We start from the raw sequence: 17,556 nt of genomic DNA, 5'->3' as shown, positions 1-17,556 counted from the left end.
TTGAGCAAAAGAAACAAACACGGGAAGTTACAATCACTTTTATATACACATTTATATGAGCATTTTAAGATATACATAACAATGCTACTGTAAGACAGACGAAAGCTGATTACGAGAAAGCACTAGCAAAACCAAGAATAGGGATGGGAGTTCTTCTCACATCTGAATACAAAAATAAGAGATTAAATCAAATTGGTCCCTTTACTGATTGGAGTGGAAGATATATAGGAAGCCCAGCAAAAATCTGAGATGAGTTGAACTGATGCTTCTCAACGATATTACAACGATTTACTGCCGAAAGCCAGCTCGAATCATCGGGGAATGTTAAAGGGACAGACTGCTGTAAAATAGGTGATATGATGATCTCAGAGAAGCATTTGTTAGAAAAGCTACCGAGTTTAAGGAAGGAAAGGCTTCAGAGGAGAATGGTATACTGTATATTCAGTTATAATTAAAAAGACTACATGTGAGTGTATCAAACCGTTGGGGATGTTAACGAGAGCGTCATTAAATTCAGGGAAGATACCCTTGGATTGGAGAAGTGCTAATGTCCCCTCCACCCCATCCACAAAGGTGGTGCTAAAGAGGAGATGGATAACTATAGGCTAGGCCTAGGGAGTTTGACTTCTGTGGCAAGGAAGCAAATGGAGTCTGTAGTAAAGGAAGTGATTCAGACCATCTCGAAAAGAATGGTATCTTGAATACATCCCAGCATATGTTCATTAAAGGAAGGTCATTAGTGACCAAGCCGACAAGGCTAGCCGGGTGGGTAAAGTGCCTGCCTGGTAACCCAAAGGTCGCGGGTTCGAATCCCGCCTCGGGCTTGGATCAAAGTGCTGCAAAAACCTTGGGAGGTGCATTACGGCCACAGAAGCCGATGCGCCAACAACTACCAAAAATTAGTGACCAATATGGTAAATTACTATTATGTATTCATTAAAAAGTTGAATGCAGGTAACAATTTTGACATTATATATCTAGACTTTAGCAAAGTTTTATATACACCCCCCCTCACGAAAGGCTGCTATATAAACTGGAGGGAGCTGGAGTTCCTGGTAAATTGTGGAAGAGTTTGAGTTACTAGTAAAATCCTGAAAGAGTTGTAGTTAGTGGTAAAAGCGTACGGTGGATCGCAGGCTGGCTAAAAGATGAGAGACAAAGGATTGTCATAAATGATTAGTCTTCATAGTGGACCAGTTAAAAGAGTTGATCCTCAGCGCTCGGTGTTGGGTTCCCTCCCGTTTCTAATTTTCATAGACCATATTGACGAGGTTATCCAGGAGAAGCTGTCAAATCCTGCTGATAATTTGAAGGTGGTAAGGAGCCCTGGAGTGACGTACAAGAGAAGAGGAAGATGGCTAAAAGTGATTCCAGGCAAAAAATATGTTACGATTCTATCTGACATGAAATTTTCCATGTAGCGTAAACAGGCGCCTAAGAAGGCACATGTCGAAGCACCTTGCGGACTGTTACCATAGAATATCTAGTTGTCGCAACGCTGCTCTGGCATTAAGGGATGAGTGTGCATTTATTGTGGCACCATCGGCCACAGCAACAGCGATTTCCTCAATAGCTATCGTCACTGGGTGGCATCTCACTGGGGTCTATAGAAAACACATTATTTTTAAATTGCTACTCCTGATGTGAAGCCAAGGCGTTAAAATAATAAAAAAGCTTCACCAACAAAGTATGATCTTTCATTCGCAATTAACGTTGACACCTCTGATTGGTACTGAGGTCGAATCTGATTTTCATGTAATTATATTTACCTTACATACTAACTGCATGAAGTTCCAAACATACCCTGGTGTCACTCTTTGGAACTTTTTTCATGTCCTTCGTTTCCGCATCGTTTACCGAATGTGCGCCAATTCACGATTTTACCACCTACAGGCGATGAATGTTACGCATTTAATTATAACCACTTGTACTTCGTTTTCCAAATTTATACATTTTATTTCAAGAAATGTATTTCACTTCAGAACAGGAACAGCGACAGATACAATGACAAAATCTGGCTTTGGTATGCAGCCAAGGAAAGTTAGAGAACAGAGCTCAGTCGCAGCAGGGAAAATATATTTCATCGAAAGTTCATTGGTCAATTTAGGCTTCTTCACCAGGAGTATAGCTTATGCAGCGTTTCATTAATTAAACAAATAACTAGCGTGAAAGAGCTGCGATGCTGTTGGCTGTGTATTCCTAACGGCACATGAAAACAGTTCTGTGGTTTGGTTTTTATGCATATCGTGTTTATAGTATGATTGAACTATTATTTTGTTGTTATCTTTCTTATGCTAAAAAGTTCAATGTCTAGTTCTAGTAATGGAAGAGAACTAGAAATTGGCCATTTTAGCAAAAGAAAGATACAACCACATAATAATTCAATCATTAACACAGTATGCATACAAATCGACAGTGGCCCTTTCAGAACTAAATCAACCAGACTACAGATTTTATGCATAATTTTGTAATCAGGAATAATCAGTATCAAACTCAGTAAGTAATAGAGAGACAGGCATAATAATCAGAGTAGATCACGAAGAAGGTAGCCTATTTCAGGAGGAGAGAATAAGGTTTTCTACGTGAGTTAATTCAAAAATTTCAACTCTTAACACATGCAAAATCAAGCCTATGAACACATGCTTATACACACGTAATACTCAACATGAATTTGCGAATATGCCCAAAATTAGTCAAGGTTCAAAAAATAAAAAAATAATAGATATTATTTGGGCCAGTCTTAACAGAAATCCCCCCCTCCCCCCACAAGACCTTACTTCATTCAGACAAATTAGTTTCTTTATCTGTTTTTTTTTTTTTTTTTCCATATTAGCGAGAAATTTTAAATGGGGAAAAAGTAAACGAGTAATCTAACAAGGTTGTGCACGCATGAATCCGACTACAAGTTTTATTCACTCTTCGAAAGGCTTGCTTTACTTATATAAAAAGAACATTCCTGCTGAAGACATCAGTTGCAGCGTTGTGTACATTTGTGCACCACTAGCGGAAAATAAACGTTTGCGGTTCATAGGATGACGGGAACTGCCATCCCGTCAGTGAGATTCATGCATGACTGAGTGACCATTCCATTTGACGCGCATGCCATTTAATTGCAGCTCTCTAATGACAAATAGCGTAACAGAGTGTGACGGCAGCAAAGAAGCCAGGCAATTATTTGTCTGATACGACCCCCTTCACGTGATCGCTGTTATAAAGAAGATTATTTGGTTAAAGACGAATTCACGACACGCTCTGGATTTTGCAGAGACATTACATGGACAGAAACTGTATAACCTTCAAGTACTTGTAATAATCGAATAAATGTAAAATTTATTAAGTTTAAAAATTATATTATGATGTTTTGTCACTGACAGGAATTCTCAGTTATAGACGGGTTCTGTTCAATTTCTGTGTTGGAATTAATATAGCAAACTGGATTCTCCGAGGAGAATCTCAAATATTGCAAAATGGAGTGGCAAAATTAGATGTCAGAACTCCGGTCCCAGTTTAATTAAAGTTCATAAAACAAAATATATATCCGTAAAAGCAATTCGCACATAGATCATACCAGGTAATGCACGTCAAACACATTAAACCAATCTAATACACTTTTGTCAATCGCAAATATAATTGTTATACTTTCTCAGCATAAATTGCCTTTGAAAAGTATTACATTGCAAATATCATAAAAGACATTATTTTTCACCACGCCATAGCTATCAAAATTTCCTTCACAAATTTATTCCAAGGATTCTTATTTCTAATTTCTTCATCAGAAGGCTGTATTTCAGAAGAAATTTAAGCTGAATTTCAATCTTCATTTATGAGTACACGGAGCAAGATAAAATAAATAAATAAAATAATAATAAAATAAATTTAACATGAAAATGAATTCCGTTTTTATTAAAAAAAAAAAATCAAATACCACACAGAAAGAAAACAGAAGATCAAACATTTCATTCAGTATGGCATTTTATTTCAATTTAACTCTATATGAATGTATTTAAACTACACAGAACACATTAAACCAAATGAAACATGCTTTAAAGCGAACATATCCAAATTTAAAGTTGTTTAAACACAGTCGATAATATAATAGTAATGCAATACAAACTCAGTTATATGAAACTTACCTCAGATCTGTAAGGCTTAATTCATAAATCGATCGTGAAATAATGGATGATTAATACATACTAAAAATTTAAATTTACAGTTAGAAGATTAAAATCTAAAGGCAACTGTCGATAATGACATCATAAATTAATTTGATGATTGCCTAATAATACTCTAAATCTTAATAATCATTACAACAACAAACTTACTAAAACAAGCGCTAATGGCCATATTTTTTATTTTCGTACGCTTTATACCAGTGCCCTCTACCTATGTCTGGTTATATTAATTCCAAATTTTATTTAAATAAATAAGATTATCCAATTGACTATTTATCCTGTTTAATCTTCAAATAGATGTTATCTAATCAATCCGGCTTCTTCTGTAGTACAAATGTACATAGAAGGCAGCCGGATTCATTAGATAACATCTATTTAAAAATTAAATAGGATAAATCTGTATTTCCTCATAGGGCATATAGTCAAATGTTTCTCTTTGGAGAAGAACGGGACCTACTACCTCGAAATTATATCTCCAATAAATAAAAAGATAATGTGCTCAAGCAAACAGCCTTGTTTTATTATACCCTTTAGTTATTTATTTTAATTATTTATAGTTGACATATTACTGATAATTTTATTAAAGAATGTTATAATTTAATTCATAACTTGAAGTTAAACAATTAAGTGTATAAGCTTCCATTAATCGAATAATTATGCAGATACTTATGTTCTTTAATATCAAGATGTAGGAAATAATTTGTGTTGTAAATTTAGTCCGCTTGGCAAACGGTTGTGAATATTTTTGAATTAGGAGTCATAGGACAGATAGAAACTAAAATGTGAATAAACATCTAATGGTTTTAGTCAAAGATTAATGCATTCCTAACTAAAACTGCTTTTATGTAATGTATTAAATGATGTAAATAAATTTTTCTTGGTATTAATATGTGTAATTTCATACGTATCAAATTTTATTTATCTCAAAGTGTTTCTTGATTATTAGTTTTAAGCTCAAGAAAAAACTATGAAAAAACGAATGAAAAGCCTAGAATACATTAAAAACAGAAGCAGTTTCAAAAAACAGAAATTTTTTGAAAGCAGTTTCAAAAAACAGAAATTGTGACTCCATTTACCAACTACATTAGTAGTTGGTAAATGGAGTCACAATAACAGTAGAGAACAGCAGTCACAATAACAGTAGAGAATACATAATTTTGTTGAGAGTGTAGTCTTGGGTTGAAAATGAAGCAACCAAAACAATACAGGAAGTCGATTGATGATTTGTGGTAGTATTTTAGTACTGGCAACATGATGCAAGGAATCAGGTTATACAGCACTAGACAAAAAAACTTCATTTGCCTATTCCCTCAAATAATTGGTCAAAATATTTTTTAAATTTACCGAAACTACCCACTTCCGTAACACTAGGTTGAAGTTTTGCTTGAGTTTCAGTTGCTATATTTATAATTAAACGGCAATTGAGTTTAACACCAGTGTATGAATATAATGCATGTTTTTTCTTCCAAGCTATAAACAAAATTAAAAAAAAAAAAAAAACAGCATAAGAAAAGCTGTACTCCATAAGTCTTAAGCGCAATTACTTGAAATATATTCTACTTATCGCTTGCACTTCTAAGAATATCAACCAAATATTTTGTTAAAAGCCATTAATACACCAGCTGCCAAATATATGAAATATTTTTGATTTAATACATAACACATGTACTCGATTGAGGGAGAGGCAAAATTATATATTTTGGGGCGGCAAGGAGCGGTCCCGAGAAATTTTCTAAAGGGAAAGGGCTAAAGAATTTCAAGGGGGGTAAAGCAGTATTATAGATAATCATTAAACTTTATCATGTAGCAGTTCATTAAATTTTAATTATCATGTAGCATTAATCCCTAGCTGGATAGCCCTGGGCCCGATGGAATTTTTGAACGGGCTCCCTATGCCTTTAACAGCCATATTATACCAAACCTCGAGAGTAACACAGACAGAGTCACTGCTTTCTCATACAGTGAGGAAAAGATCTGGGTTCGAGTCTCATAGTGAACAGAAGTTGGGAGATACTTTTCTCAAGGATGGGAGGATTTTTTACGGGCTTTCAACATCGTAACCCAGTTACGACGTTGACTTTCGGTTAACTAGAATTTTTCATTCTTATAAAAAAAATAAGCAGATTGACCACAGAATATACGCAATTTGCAAACACTATATAACGCCTCCTGGCCTTGATTGCGTCAGCGAAAATTCTAAATAACATGCACTAGGGTTAACTTCGGCAATTTGGGAGAACAATGCACCTTTTAATCATATTGACCTCTCACTCCACGAAATAAATAAATGTACTTTTACAATTTTGCTGTCTTAAAGTAATGCATTATATCTCTATTTAGAGATATAATGTGTACATTATAGTGCAGAGATATAATTATACATTATATCTCTGTTTGGAGATGTAATGTACAAGTCCACTATGTATCCTTTTACATTATCAGTTCTAAAATGAATTGTACATAATTTTTTAAATTATCAGTTCTGCAGGAAACTTGTCTCGCGAATTTATTGTGCGTATAGGTTTCCGCATTCGATAAATTTGCAAGTTTGCAGGCAGATCTACACTAGTGTTCAAAGAAAGTGCATCACCTTGGAATTTCACATTTCTAACCCTTTTTCGCGATGGTATGTTACAATGGGTGCTGCTCTTCGGGGACTAATGTTACTAGTGGAGTCCCACAGGGTTCGGTGTTGGGTCCACTGTTGTTTTGTATATTTATCAATGATATCGATGAAGGTATATCAGGCTTAATGTCGAAGTTTGCAGATGATACAAAGGTTGGCAGGGTTGTTAATGACAGTAATAGCAGTGTGCTACTGCAACAGGATCTAGGTAATTTGGGCAGATGGGCTAAGAAGCGGCAACTGAATTTAACCTTGACAAATGCAAAGTACTGCATATGGGTAAAAGTAACCCCAGAGAAACGTACCAACTGTGTGGTACTACACTTAAGATGGTAGAAAATGAAAAAGACCTGGGAGTAATTGTGCAAGCAGACATGAAGTTTTCTGAGCAATGCAGACAGGCTGCCAGGGCAGGTCATGGGGTTTTGTCAATGATATATAGGAATTTTGCTAGCAGGGAAAAGGAGGTGATTATCCCTTTGTATAAGGCAATGGTCAGGCCACGCCTTGAGTACTGCGTACAGGTCTGGAGGCCTCATTTTTGGAAGGATGTAGATTTACTTGAGCATGTACAGAGAAGGGCAACAAGATTGGTGAGGGGAATGAAGGGATCCTCTTCCCAAGAGAGGCTTAAGTTCTGCAAATTGCAGTGGCTGGAGATTAGGCACCTGCGCGGTGATCTGATTGAGGTGTATAAGGGCTTGAATGGGTTGAGCACGCTGAATTCTGATGGGATCCTTCCAGTTGTTCAGATTACGAACCTAAGGGGGCATAAATTCAAATTAAGAAAGGACGGATGTAGAATAGATGTGCGGAAATTTGCCTTTAGCCAGCGGGTGGTTAATTGCTGGAACAAACTTCCATCTGTCGTTGTGGAAGTTGATAGGGTGAATAAATTTAAGGAGAAACTGGACGGGCATTTGGAGGGAATGGTGTGATTTTTTTTTTTTTTGGCTGATGCTGCATTCACTTGCTTTCTTGCATCACATGCCACTACTACTACTACTACTACTATTAATGACTAGCATCACAAATAGAAATATAAACAAAAGTTATTTATTAATAGTTACTGCAAAGCTAAGTAATATTTGACAGGTGCTCTAAAATAGTCAAAATGAGCATTTGCAACCTTTATACAACAATTTTGGAAAACACGACAATTATGGCTGAAATGTTATCAGAAGCCCTCAATTTGCTTCAGTTTATTTAAATGGAAAACAAAATGAAAAGTTCACCAGGTGCAAACTAACATTTAGTTGAACCGCCTCTGGCCCTGATGACAGCAGCACACCGTCGAGGCATTGACAACATCAATTTCTGAAGATAATCAACTGATAGTTCGTGGTTCCAAACACGAATTATGGCTTCCTGAAGTTCACAAAGGGTCTTTGGTTTCTTTCTGGCAACTGCAGATTCCACTCGATGCCAACAGTTCCCTATAAGATTCAGGTCCGGCCTGTTTCCTGGCCAGCTAAGAGTTGTAATGCATCGTTCTTCCAACCATTTTCCACCTGTAACAAATGTAAACACATTCCTATCGAACCTCTAATGTAGAAATGAAGCTAAAGTAACTATGGAAGTGCCTACCTACACTTTTCGCCCGATGACAAGGAGCAGAGTCGTCCTGATAGATGCAGTTACTTGGCAGGTTGAAATGGTCTCTAATGGTTGGCAGCAATTTGCCTTCCAATATAGCCAGGTATCCACTGGCATTTACGGAACCTTTTATAAACTGCAGGTGACCTACTCCGCGATATGAAATGTACCCCCATATCATTTGGCTGGTAGGGAATTTCACTTTAGACATACAGTCTGGATGGTATTCTTCACCACGTCTACGGCGAATCGTTTGTCTCCCATCAGAGCCATGCAGGTTGAATTTCTTCTCATCCGAGAAAATAACCGACTTCCACTGCTTGGGGGTCCATTTGACATGCTCCTTACACCAAATTAATTGGGCCATTTTAATTTTTTGTGTGACGAGGGACTTCTTCTTAGGACGACGGGCTACAAGTCCATTTTTGAAGAGACGTCGTCTGACTGTTACTGCACTTGCTACTACTACTGTATGTTCTTCCCATTCTCTTTTCAGCTCAGACGAAGAAGCTTTACGGTTTTTAAGGCATAAGCGCTTCAAAACGCGGTCCTCTTTTGGCGTAGACACTCGTTTGCGTCCTGTTCCTTTTTTCCTATCAGCAGAACCAGTATTCTTGAGTTTGGAAATAAATCTACTCACTGTCAACTGATTACAACACACTTTATAAGCAATATGAGGTGAAGAACATCCTTCCTCACTTAAAGCAACAATAGCACTCTTTCTTCGTGGCGTAAACTGCACGTAACTCGCCATCCTGACACAAGCAAGGAACGAGTGCAACTGTTGCAGATCGTGTTTATATATCTGAAAGTAACAGCTGATGCAATATTACGTCATCACCTAGCGTGTCAATCTTATCTGATGCAATCTGTAAGAAATATTGCCATATATTTACGTTATTCGGACGACAATTACTATTTTAAATCTTTGAACACCAGTGTATATCTTATAAACCCTCGCAGTTTGCGCAGTGGTTACGATCACAACTCATATACACCGTCTGGGAAAACGCTAGGGTTTGAATCACTTCGAAACGGAAATAATTTCGGTATGTACGAGTATATATATATATATATATATATATATATATACATATATATATATATATAATTTTTTTTTCTGTGATCCGTGACGAAGACTATTTATTAGAGTCTCTAGGGCGAGAATAGCATGGTTTTGTTCCCTTGAAAATAGGATTTTTCATACAGCAACCAATTGAACAGACCGAAGAATATACGGAATTAACTATCTCATTATAACATCAACATTTTTAGAAGTGGGACAGTGGTTAGCATACGCGGCAGTAAGTAAGGTTGCTGTTGTTGTTGTTGTTGTAATGGGGTTTTACGAGCAATACAGCTTTTCAGCGACTAAGGCTGTATTGCTTGTGTATACTGTTTGTAAAGTGTGCGTGTCCTGTGGTCGATTTTCTATTTTCCGAACGAAAAACCAGAGTTCCCGGGAGAAAAAAACCATGCTACTTCGCCTGAGACCAGTTAACTCAGCCATGTTGAGTTAATTGGTCTCAAAAAGGCCTCATAAAATTCCTCACGTCATCGACGGAACTCGAACTCAAGTCTTTTCCACCGGTGTCGGGAGGAGGCGATTCTACCAACTGTGCTACCCACGAGGGCCTATAAGTAAGGAGGTGGCGGGTTAAGTATGTTCAATGCCACCAAAAAAGACCGACCACTGGGAACTTCGTAGCGCTGAAAATCCGGTTGCTCTTAAAAATTCAGTAATGTATGCAGTCACAACGAATTTTTAAACCCTTTTGGCTTCGGCTGTCTAGAGGATAAACGGATATTTATTATAGTCACAAATAGCCATTTTTTAATATCCACTTTTTCGTAATGATTTAATAACCACTTTCCCGCAGTATGAGTGTCACCCGCTGGGTGGCATTCATATTATTAATGAGATTGCTGGTATTAAAATACAGTTCCAGGAGCGTAGTTGGCAACTAATGTACACCCCAAAAAGGTTCATATTTAATATTTCATATAATATTGTTAAAAAAGTAGTTGTTGATAAGGTAGTTCTGCTTGACAAAGTTCATTAGTAGAAAAAGGTTAAAATATAAATGATAAAGATGCAATAGTTCGTAAAATAATTGATACACGTCAATAAAATTTGGAATGGAAGGACGAACCCTGTAAAGAAGATAATTTTTGAAATATACAAATGAGCTCATGAAAATGAGTATCTAGCAGGGGAAGTAATCGACCTTAATATGGAGTTCAACATGAAATTACCATTGACTGCCAGCTGCTACTCATAACGAGCTTTCATCAGGTTCATCATCCCAATTTGTTAACAACCAGTTTCCTTCGAAATTGAATTGCAATTTTTAAAACTATTGTATACATATATTTTTCACTGGTTTCAATGTATTCAGAGGTTTCAAGATATCACAGAACAGAAGTAAAAATTACTTTACTTCAGTTCTGTATTTGTATTAAATTTATATGGTTTCGCTATTGATGCGCGAACTATTATCGTGCGAACTAGTATCACACGAACCCGTTGCTCACGAAATGCAGGCAGTAAATCACATTTCAATGCATAAATCATTTTTTTAACAACCACTTTTCCAAAACCGATAAGAACCGGCTGATACTCATGCTGGTAATGAGATTGCTGGCATTAAAATCAAGTTCCGTGAGAGTGGTTCGCAACTAATGCACACCCCAAAAAGCTGGCATAGCTCACAGTCCCCTATAAAAAAATATATATATATTTATACTCCTGGATCTATTTATATTACTTCTTATATGCTCACTGCTTTGAAGTCCTTTGACCATATAAAGTCAGAGAAGAACATTACTGTATTTAGTAATCATGTGGGCCTGAACTACGATTACTCAAACGCTTGTACTCCTGACACCAGTCGCAGTTCCTCTCGAAGATGCTCCTCTCGCCGTACTTGCAGTGAAAATTATGCCTACCCAGACTGCTTAACCAACTCCTACTCCTAAGTAGTGCCATTTCCTCATATATATCGGGTCTCTCTCTGTCTTCAGATGAGAATCATACTGTGTACTCTGTGTACTAAACCTGGACTAATTCGTTCACTAGCTCTTCACTGCGATAAAGTGACAGGGACATAAATCAAGAATCGTATTGCGCACAACTCTCTCTCTGTCTCCCGCAGCCTGAGCAATATAGTTCGGCGAGAGATATGTTCGTTCTAAGGCGAGTGTAAATTTAAAAAAGAGTTACTGTGCTGTCATTTCCCTATGTCATCTGGCGGCTAGGGCCAGTTATTGGTGAGAAATTGGGCTGATTTTGCGCTCCTTGATCATCATTGCGCTGGTCTTGCGCTCCTTGATCATCATTGCGCTGGTGTTGCGCTCCCTCCTTTAATCACCTTAGTTTTCTATTTTCGCCAACTGAAGTCCGCAGCTCAAACTGTAACTAACTATAATACCAAAATAGAGCTCATGCAATTGAATTATATAAATATACACAAAAGCATAGTATATATAATATACATACTTGATGTGAACAAAAAAAAACAAAAAAATTTTTCTTCACATTAATAATCTCCTTCATATTTGCAAAATATCCGCCTTAACAGTCTGAAAAGTTAGCAATCCTAATACACGCACTCACGCACAAGAAGCAGGATGCTAACTGTCATTAATTACTTTGACAACTTCAAAATGACGTTTGTCAAAAATCCCTTAATATTTGGGACAACCGTTATGCCTCCTTCCTGCCGTTTCCTCTCGTAACGCTAGAAAGAGCGTTTGGATATAGAACCATTTCTCTAATGGTTCTATATCCAAATACTGAGATTTCCCATTTAAACTACATGAAACCTTCAAATACTCGTAGCCCAGAAAAGAAAGCTTTCGTAAACTTGTGATCTATATTGTCTTACAGTTATTACCTTTATTTGAAATTGTCTTTATTTGTCTGGTTTTAGTAACAACAACAATGGTCTTTAATAATCCCAAGTTGAACACATTGGATCAACTAGAGTCTCCCAAAACAGGGACCAACGGGGCTCTTCACATGAGGAAAGATAAACCAAAATTGAAATTAATAGTTTCTATGATTAATATTAGAGTTTACAGAAAGATAATCCAAGGTTTTACAGGAATACATTTTAAGAAAAATGTGATCATATAAAACTGCTGGGTTTTGGCATGGGGATAAACCGAATACTGTAGGTTATTTTTCCTTGTCAGGCATTCTTATCTATGTACGAGCAGAGTTCATTTTACTTCTGCTGTTGAACAGTTTCCTTTAGTCAACGAACTAAGGGCATGTGAGCGGATTATTTCTCCTTAAGATGGTTGCTCCACTACGTTCTAGAATGATGAGAGATTACGCAAATCTTCAAATTTTAGTCGAAGTGACATAAAAGCTGAAGAAGCGTGGTCATTACTTTTTCATTTGTCCGAATTTGTCCAAAGTTAAATCCATAAACACCTATGCAGTTCCATTTCTAACATACTCCTTCGGAGTCATAGATTGGACTAACACTGAGCTGGAAGATATCATGAGAAAGACAAGGACAATGATGACCAAGAGCCGCCAACAACACCCGAAGTCAGCAGTGGAGAGACTAACAATAGCTCGGAAAGAGGGAGGAAGGGACCTGATAGACCTCATTGAGCAACAGAAGACAGCGATAGTTAACCTGAAGGATTACTTCCTGAAACACAAAGCAGCACTCCACCAGGCCATAAGGAAGATAGAAAAGCGGTATACCCCACTCACCCTAAGCGAGTAGTCCCCCTCCCCAACCAAGAGGTAAAAACGAAGCTAGAAAGATGGGCAGAGAAGATACTCCATGGCAGACACTATAATGATCTCCATCAAGATCACATAGATAAAATTGTTTCCAATGCATGGCTCACGAGCGGAAGCTCTTCCCCGAAACTGAAGGATTCATGCTCGCCTTCCAAGACCAGGTAATCAACACCAGAAATTATAGAAAATACATCGCCAAGGAGCCAGGAGTGTCCGATGACACATGTTGACGATGCCATCTGACCTCAGAAACGATCCAACACATCACCACGGGGTGCAAGGTGATCACCCAGACTGAGTACACTCATAGACACGACCAGGTAGCCAGGGTAATACATCAGAAGTTAGCAAGGAAATACCAGCTGATCGAAGAAAGTGTACCGTACTACAAGAACCCCAGGCAGTACTAGAGACTCCAACCCACAAGCTGTACTGGGACCGCGCCATAATAACGGATAAGACAATCCCGCACAACAGACCGGACGGGACATAACCCTTGTGGACAAGAAGGAAAAGGCTACCTATCTGATTGACATAGCGGTACCTAACACTGGCAACCTGCAGAAAACCCATGGGGAAAAAAATCAGGAAATACAGTACACAAACCTAAGACAGGAGATCAAAGAGATGTGGCATTTGCAACCAGTAACGACAATTCCGATCATCGTATCAACCACAGGTATGGTGCCAAAGACCCTACATAACAGCCTAGCAGCAACAGGTCTCCCAGCGAACACCTACAAAGAACTCCAGAAAGTTGCAATCCTGGACACCTGTAGGACAGTCAGAGAGTTCCTCTACCAACAGCAACACCCGACATAACAACAACCATCCTGTGTACTTGGCAGCAATACTCGTCAAGAGGTGGAACCCCCAATCAGGGAGAAATAATATGAGCAATAATAATAATAATCATAGGCCTTGCCTCTATTTGAGCGTAATGCGGTTAGTGACATCTAAATATGCAACAGATAATTAAAACCACTATATCTTCAGATGACAGTTCCCATTCTACGTTTATAATATTGTCCTTCAGCTATGAAATCTGCTTAAAATTATTTACGATGATGCTTTATCTGCTTTAGAAATTAATGGCATATATCTCTGAATAGCGTCGTGAAAGAAAATAAGAACCAATTTCAGAAAATTAAGAATCTAATAACATTAAAATCACTCTACTGCAGTGTTGCTTGCAATGTGTTAAGAAGTATACAGATGACACCAAATGGTGGCCTTCGCGACTGAGTAAATTTACTAATCGCCTTTCGTTTGAAAATATCAGAGCTGGAAATACTTCCATGATAAATTTGTTGAGGTATATTTATATGGGGGTTGAGTTAGTTGGCTTCAATCGAAATGGCAAAGTTTTAAAGGATTTTTCAAAGCCACAGATAAACACCAACTTCAAACAAGTAGTTTACAGTCGCAATACAGTGATACTTCATGACCTCGATTGCCTTGGTGCTAATTCAAACAACCAACTCAGAAGCTAAATGCAGCCACCCTTGGAAACTTTTAAATCTACTTTGTATGGTTAGAAAAGGTCATTTTTCATCGTTTATTTTTGATATGTAGTCTTTTCTGCTTCACCCTTGGGAAAAATAGTAACCACTTTTTTTAAAGTTAACTTTGTTTTTCTCTTTTCATTGGAAAAGGATAGAATAAATGATGAATCCCAGTAGAACAAAAAATAAAGTCTTATGTGAAAGAGCGTTATCGTTCATCAAAATGAATTCGGAGCTTATGACTTACCTCTGGAAAGCTTCACATGTGCCCATGGATCTCGCCCCTCTGTCTTTGAGCAGTAAAGGCGAGCCCCGCAAAGATGTGGGGATTGGTGTTTCTATTTATCATGAGGTCTCTCCAGACATCAGATCACCGCCACGATAGTTAAATAAATAAATAAATAAATAAATTTTATGTTGTCCGTTGATGTTAGATGGGCGAAACTATGTTTACCTTTTCCTAAAAATAAAAACACCTCGATAATCAGTTCAAGGTTAGGAAAAAAACTAACAAAAAAATCTGCCAAGTAAACACCAAGTACAAATCTGTCCCGACGGGGTCCCTATGAAACTGTACATACCTAATACCTCTGGGTAGATGGCCATTTGTAAGGTGATGTCCTGTTGTAGTAAAGTTTTAGGAACATCAGCGACTAAGGCCATATTGTTCGGTGTTTATTGTATGTAAGTTGCGTGTGTTCTGAGGTTGATTTTCTATTTGATGGGCGAAAAAAACCGGGTTTACGAGAGAAAAAAACAATGCTACTCTCGTCCGAGACTGACTAACTCAGCCACGTTGTGGAATGGTATCATAAAAACTCTTCTTGTTATCGACGGAACTGGAACTCGTATCTTTTCCATCCGGTGTGGGGAGGACGGCGATCCTAGAAACTGCTATCCATGAGGGCTAGAGGGTCTTAAAATTTAATGCATCTCGAAGGAAAATTCAAGGTTAAGAAAGGGTGACGACATCCTATGATGGCACATATCTGGTCCCCAACAGCGTGACGCTGTCGCGAGAGGACATATAGTCGGCCAATTCCTATTATAAGATTTAAATATAATTAAGTCTTATAGTAACACTCTTCCACAAAAGATTTGACAGAGTTCCATCACATAGGTCCTACATATTTTTCTTAATATCTCAGATTTTATAGTTGATACTTAATTTTTTGACATTATTGTACTCATATTTATAACTGTATGAAAAAGAATACACCATTTATTTGTTAAATTTGGGTTAAAATAAATAAAATATTTAAAAGTTACGAGGATGAAAATCTTTCAAGGGAAATTAAAATCGTTCTGTACTTCAAACCTTTGGACATGGATTCGCCGCTAAATTGTGCAGAGATAATGCGCACAATAAAGACCATAGGAATGGACAAAGTAGTCGAAGCGCTTCAAAACAAAACAAAACAAACAAAAAAATGTATGAAGCGTGATTTTAGACATCAAGAAAGTATCCATCATACATTTTAGATTGTGTAAACACAAAAAAAAATATATATATAATAACAAATAATAAACATATGTGCAATTGTGAAGGTTGCACCTGTCCTGATCATCCTATATAACTTTACAGGCTCCTTAGAATGATGAAATCCCAACAGATTTCAACAGCGTCCGAATATTTCCTTTCCAGATTTCTAACTGGGACCGAAAATAACTGACATAAATTTGTGAGTATTTTTAGTTCACATATCTGTTTATCTTCCATCTGAATATAGAAAGCAGTTCCTCACTTTTCGTTGTTAACGTTGGATATTGCCTAAGTATAAAGAAAAGTTTTTTAATGCCGACGCCATCCGTGGCGTACAATTGTGATATTAAATATAAAAAGCATGTTATTTCTATTACTAATGAGTTGTATTATAAAAAAAAAAATCAAGAAGCGGTTAGCATTAGTTGATAATGCATTATTTTGCTATTGCAGTCTACTTATAATTAGTACAAAATTGTTATTATTTATTTATTTAAAGCATACATACACTCTTTCCAGAAAGATGATCGAGTAACTAAATGACAACATTTGTATTTACATAAAATCACAGATCATTCAGGAATCAGAAGCAGAACTACTGTATTGACTGGTACAACTCATATAGTTTATTTTACGGTTTGTGCACAGATCATCACGACCAACTTCCAGTACCGGGAACTGGCTTAAGGTGATTTTGTTCAGGATAGATTTTATTTATTTTATTTTTGGTTATTTTTTTGTAAACATATCCACGATCACTGTAGGAAAGTTCACAATCTATTGTACAGTTATTAATAAACTCGATAGTTTCTGCAGAGAATAACTGCTATAAAGTATTGTACAAGGGAAGATTATGGAGTCCTTAGTTAAGGGTGCAATTCAAGATCATATGAACAGATGTGGAATTATTGCAGAATGACTTTTTTAAGGGTTAGATCACGTCTGATTAATCTAATTATAGCGGAGAAACTCTATAAGTGGGTGAAAGTAATTTGTTAGCCATCCTCTTTTCTCTCTCTTATTCTGTTACCTATAAATAACCGATATAATTCGTTGTACCGACAGCTTACGAGCATTGCGTTTCTTAGATCAACAGTTTGTTGATGAGAAGGGGTTGAATCGTAGAGTGAATGTGTCGTGGGATAGCTAGTGAATAGCTTTTATTATTATTATTATTACTAGCCATATAGTGCAACGAAGTCTGACGCTTATGCTGCACCAGCTAAAAAAATTTTCCGAGTTACCCTGAGAGAGAGAGAGAGAGAGAGAGAGAGAAGTAGAAGGGAATCACCAAGAAAGAGGAGAAAGAAGAATGATGATATCCAGCTCAGGATCTTGGGTGTGCCAAGCCCATACTCACCAGATGTGAGCCCCTGGGCTTTGACCCGCCTACAGAAATTCCTTCTACT

The sequence above is a fragment of the Mastigoproctus giganteus genome, chromosome 6, assembly GCF_048544385.1.
Source record: "Mastigoproctus giganteus isolate SK-2022 chromosome 6, ASM4854438v1, whole genome shotgun sequence".
Taxonomy (NCBI): domain Eukaryota; kingdom Metazoa; phylum Arthropoda; class Arachnida; order Uropygi; family Thelyphonidae; genus Mastigoproctus; species Mastigoproctus giganteus.
This window is presented reverse-complemented; position numbering follows the sequence as displayed.